This window comes from Desmodus rotundus, chromosome 2 (genome assembly GCF_022682495.2).
Source record: "Desmodus rotundus isolate HL8 chromosome 2, HLdesRot8A.1, whole genome shotgun sequence".
Classification (NCBI taxonomy): Eukaryota; Metazoa; Chordata; class Mammalia; order Chiroptera; family Phyllostomidae; genus Desmodus; species Desmodus rotundus.
This window is the reverse complement of record NC_071388.1, coordinates 164,520,771-164,525,001: the sequence shown is the minus strand read 5'-3', so window position 1 is coordinate 164,525,001 and position 4,231 is coordinate 164,520,771.

The following is a 4,231-nucleotide window of genomic DNA, read 5'->3' as shown; positions in this document are numbered from 1 at the left end:
TGAAAGGATTGCCTACGGAGGATCCTGGAAGTCCGTCAGAGGCAGTGCAGCTGGAACGACCAGAACCCCTAATTGGGTCACCAGCCAGCCTCCTTCCCCTAGCTTCTCAGAGAATGGTGCTCCCCGGGGGGAGGGGCTTCCTGCTCCACCCCGCCCCGCGCGCTGCGATCCCCAGTCGCTCAGCCGCAACACTGCTTTTCCAATTCAGACCACCTCTTCTCTCTCGGTGTCAGCTGGGGGCGACAGAGAGCCGCAAGCCGGGCTTCCTCGTTCCAAATTAAGGACAAAAAGCCCGTGAGAAATCTTCACTCTTGTCCTGCCCGTCTTTTCGCTGAATCCTTCCCGTCTAGTTTTATACACCGCACAGCCTGTCTACCTGACAGGCAGCCCAGTGTAGGAATGACACATCCTCACTCAAAACCCAGAGTAACAAGCTGCTACCTAGGATCTGCTAACTTGCTAGGGCTGCTGGAACAAAGTACCACAAAATGTGGGGGCTTATACACAGAAAGGCTAGAAGTCCAAATGAAAGGGTCTACAGGGTTTGTTCCCTCTGAGGGCTGTTAGGGAAGGAGCTGGTCCACGTTACTGTTTGGCCTTTAGGTGGCCACCCTCACGTGCCCACAGCACGCTCCCTGTTTGCCTGTCTGGGTCCTGGTTTCCCCTGTTTAGAAGAACACCAGCATATTAGGATGTACCCCAGCTTTACCTTATTTAACTTTATTTTCCGTGTAAAGACTCTATCTCCAAATAAAGTCACATCCTGAGGTACTGGGGACTTCAGTATGTCTTTTGGGGAGGACACAGTTCAACCCCTAACACTGGACGTGATGGGCATGGGACAACACACTTTTAGAAGAAGTAATTTGATGGATTTTCTCAAAAGATGAATTTATCATCTCTCTTCAGTAGTGGCTGATTATGCCAATGAACCATGTAGAAGTAGGGAGGTAGGTAAATCAGAAACAGTAAAATAACAGGCTAAATTGGCAGTCTCCATTGTGACTGGTTGAAGAATAAAGATTTATGATTGTGTTCCAGGAAGAGAAAGTAATTCATATCTGTTTATTCTGCCCCAAATATAATTTTGAGAAATTCAGGCAGAGAAAGTCCAGTTGTCTTGTAATAGGAGAAAACAGTGTCTGCTAGATACATACAAGGACTTTTGAAAATAGATTGGCCCACCGATTTTTATCCTAAGGTATAAAAAGTGAATACTTAGTTTTATGTTTGTGGTTATATCTGGGTCAGTATTTCCCAAACACTTCCTAGAGATGTTGGTAAATGCTCGGGGTGGGGGTGGGGGGGTTGGCGGGGATGTTTCACAGCTAAATAAATTTAACACTTGTGCTTCTTTTTTTCTTTTTATTTTATTTTTCAATTACAGTTTACATTTAGTATTATTTGTATCAGTTTCAGGTGTGCAGCATAGTGGTTAGACAATCATATACTTTAAAAAGTGTTCCCTCGATATTTTCAGTACCCACCTGTCACCATACATAGTTATTACAATATTACTGACTAAATCCCCTATATTCCCTATGCTCTACTTTACGTCCCAGTGACTAATTTGTAACTATCAAGTTGTGCTTCTAATCCCTTCATCTTTTTCACCCAGTTCCCCAAGCGTGCCCCCCCACCCTGCCAACCATCAGTCGGGACTTGGGTAGGGTAATTATACTCCTTTATGCAGGACTACTCAGAGCCTGCACAGTACGTGTTGATTCTCCAAAGAGGTAACACAGTGCTCCCCGATCTTATTTGGTGAAGGAGCAGTTTTCGTTGGTGCCACACACAATGCAGGCTGAGAGTGGGGATAGAGAACAGAAATATGGAAGGCATGAAGAGGGCTACCTTGTGGTAGAAGGAGGAACTGGATATCACCTAAGAAATGAAAGTGCTATGATTGTAAAAAAAACAAAAACAAAACAAAAAACCAAAAAAAAAAACCACTAAGGTGTGTGAGAGCACAGGGCTGGGGCATCTGATCCAGTCAGAGAAATGGAGAACAGTCAGGTTAGAGGAAGCTGTGTGTGAATGCCGTGGGGTGTGGAGGAGCAGGGCAGGGCTTTCAGGCAGAGGACCTTTGCACCTGCAGAGATCTGGTGACAAGGGAGAGAGAACGATACAGCCAAACAAAATTAGAAAAAAGAAAGGTTAGTAAGGCTGGTGCAAGAACCTCTGAAGGGCTGGGGGTGAGAGGCAGGACAATGTTGCCAAAGGTTTCGTGTATCATGTTACAGAGTTTGGGCTTTTCCCTAGGAGATAAGGGGAACCATGAAAGAGATTCAAGCAAACTAGTTACTGGATCAAATTTTAATTTTACAAAGTCTTTAGCTATTCTGAGAAAGCTATGACATTTATTTGTCGCTCTACATCAAAGGGCTTATTTCCTGTGGGATGCCACTCAGGCAGAAAGACCTTGACCTACCACGGAATGTCTAGCCCATAGTGGCCCTGTAATTAGAGCTCAATAAAGGCAGGCACGGGCAGAGGGTGGGGGAGGCTGGGAAGGGCCCCTACAGCCCACGGCCATTGCAGTGGCACTTCCTTCCCAGTGGAATCGTCAGTGGAAAAGTGGAAGAGTCTGGCCCGGCAAGCCAAGTTCCCCCGAGCATGTGGTGTCAGGAAAGCGGCTCTTGGAGACGGCTCCCCATTCATCCCTGCTCCATTTTAAGAAAACACAGAAAGCAGGTAAAAGGAGCGGAGATACACCAATGCTGTCCAATCTGTCAGGGATTCCCGGAAAAAGATAGCATGCCCTAAAAGTCAGGGTTCCAAACCAGAAATTCATGCTTATCCTAGGATCTTCAGAAGTCTGTGAGCTACCTGAGGTTATGTCTATGTCTGTTTTCTAAGGTCATGGTTCCTAGTTTTCATTTCATTTTGAAAGACGCAAATGATTCAGAAAGTTTAAGAAATACTGCCCTCCACGTTTCAGAGAAGGAGCAGGTAGATGCCTAAGCCGTCTGAGCACTACCTACTCACAGCTCTCCCTGGAAAGATGCGGTGAGAAGCTTCACATTGGAAACCCTTCTAAGGGTGCTGAGGCTCAGAATTCCTTTCCTTCTGGAACCCGCAGGGGCTGCTGTTAATGAGCCTCGTGTGGGTGTGTACTTATCTAAAGGCCCTTCCAAACTAGCAGAGACTCAAGGACAAATGCTTCTTGCTAAACTCCCTGAGTCATAGGAGCAGTCCCCAGGGAGTGGGGGCACCAGTCTCTGCCACCAGTCTCGGCCTTAGAGAGGAACATGGGGACAGAATTCTTCTCTGTAATTGCAATGCATGGAAGAGGTCAGTGTACTGTTGACAGAGGGCTCAGTCTGAAGCTACTGTAATGTTTTTAGATTGTAGTCAGGTGAGGCACACAGGTACTCCTCATTCCCCAGCCTGCCCACAGAAATAGGGGAGGTTGGCCATTCCACCTTGACTCTCACTTTTCTGCCTAGAACCCAAAAAAGCTGGTGAGAAGGGCACCACCTGGCCCATCAGCTTGAAACCGGATGGGAGGCTGAGATGCCCTAATAATCAGATGGACCACTAACGGGAAGAGAATGAGGCCTCTAATGGAGACATCCGCTGGCAGGAAAGCTGAAAGTGGAGGAGTGACCTCCAGGGTCTTCGCATAACAGGCCCCAGTCACACGGTGAGTAGCAGAGCTGGAACTGGAAGCCAGGTCTCCATGTGTCAGTGTGGTCTTGCTGTCCCTTTACACCAAAAACCAAACCCGCTAGAGAGTGAATGGGCAAGAGCTCACTGTGCAGGAAGGTGAGGGTTCTGTTCCACTTTCAGGGTCACCTAAGCTCCAGGGCAGGGTAGACAGCAACATCCGTTCAGGGCACACCCCATAAAAAGGCCCCTCAGTTCCCGCTTAGTCAGTCCCTCCATGCTGAAAGCCCAGGACAGAAATGCGGAACCTTTATTGGCCAGGAGCTAGGGTGCTTTTCTGACCCTGCATGCCAGGTCAATGGCCGGGGTGGGAGAGCCAAAAGCTTCCAGTAAAGAATGTTACGAGCTCTAGAGAAATTACAGAAAAGAACCTTTCCCATGGTCCAGAAGGAGGTATCCTGACAAAACAATGGGCTTGATGGTGCTGAGACAGAGGGTCACCAGCCTAGCACTCCCGGATGTTTAAGATAGGGACCACCGCCATGAGGAGGGAGGTGTCCGAGAGGGGGGAACTGGGTAGGCATTCCAGAGGATGGGGAGCATTCGGTTTCATGTGTTTCTG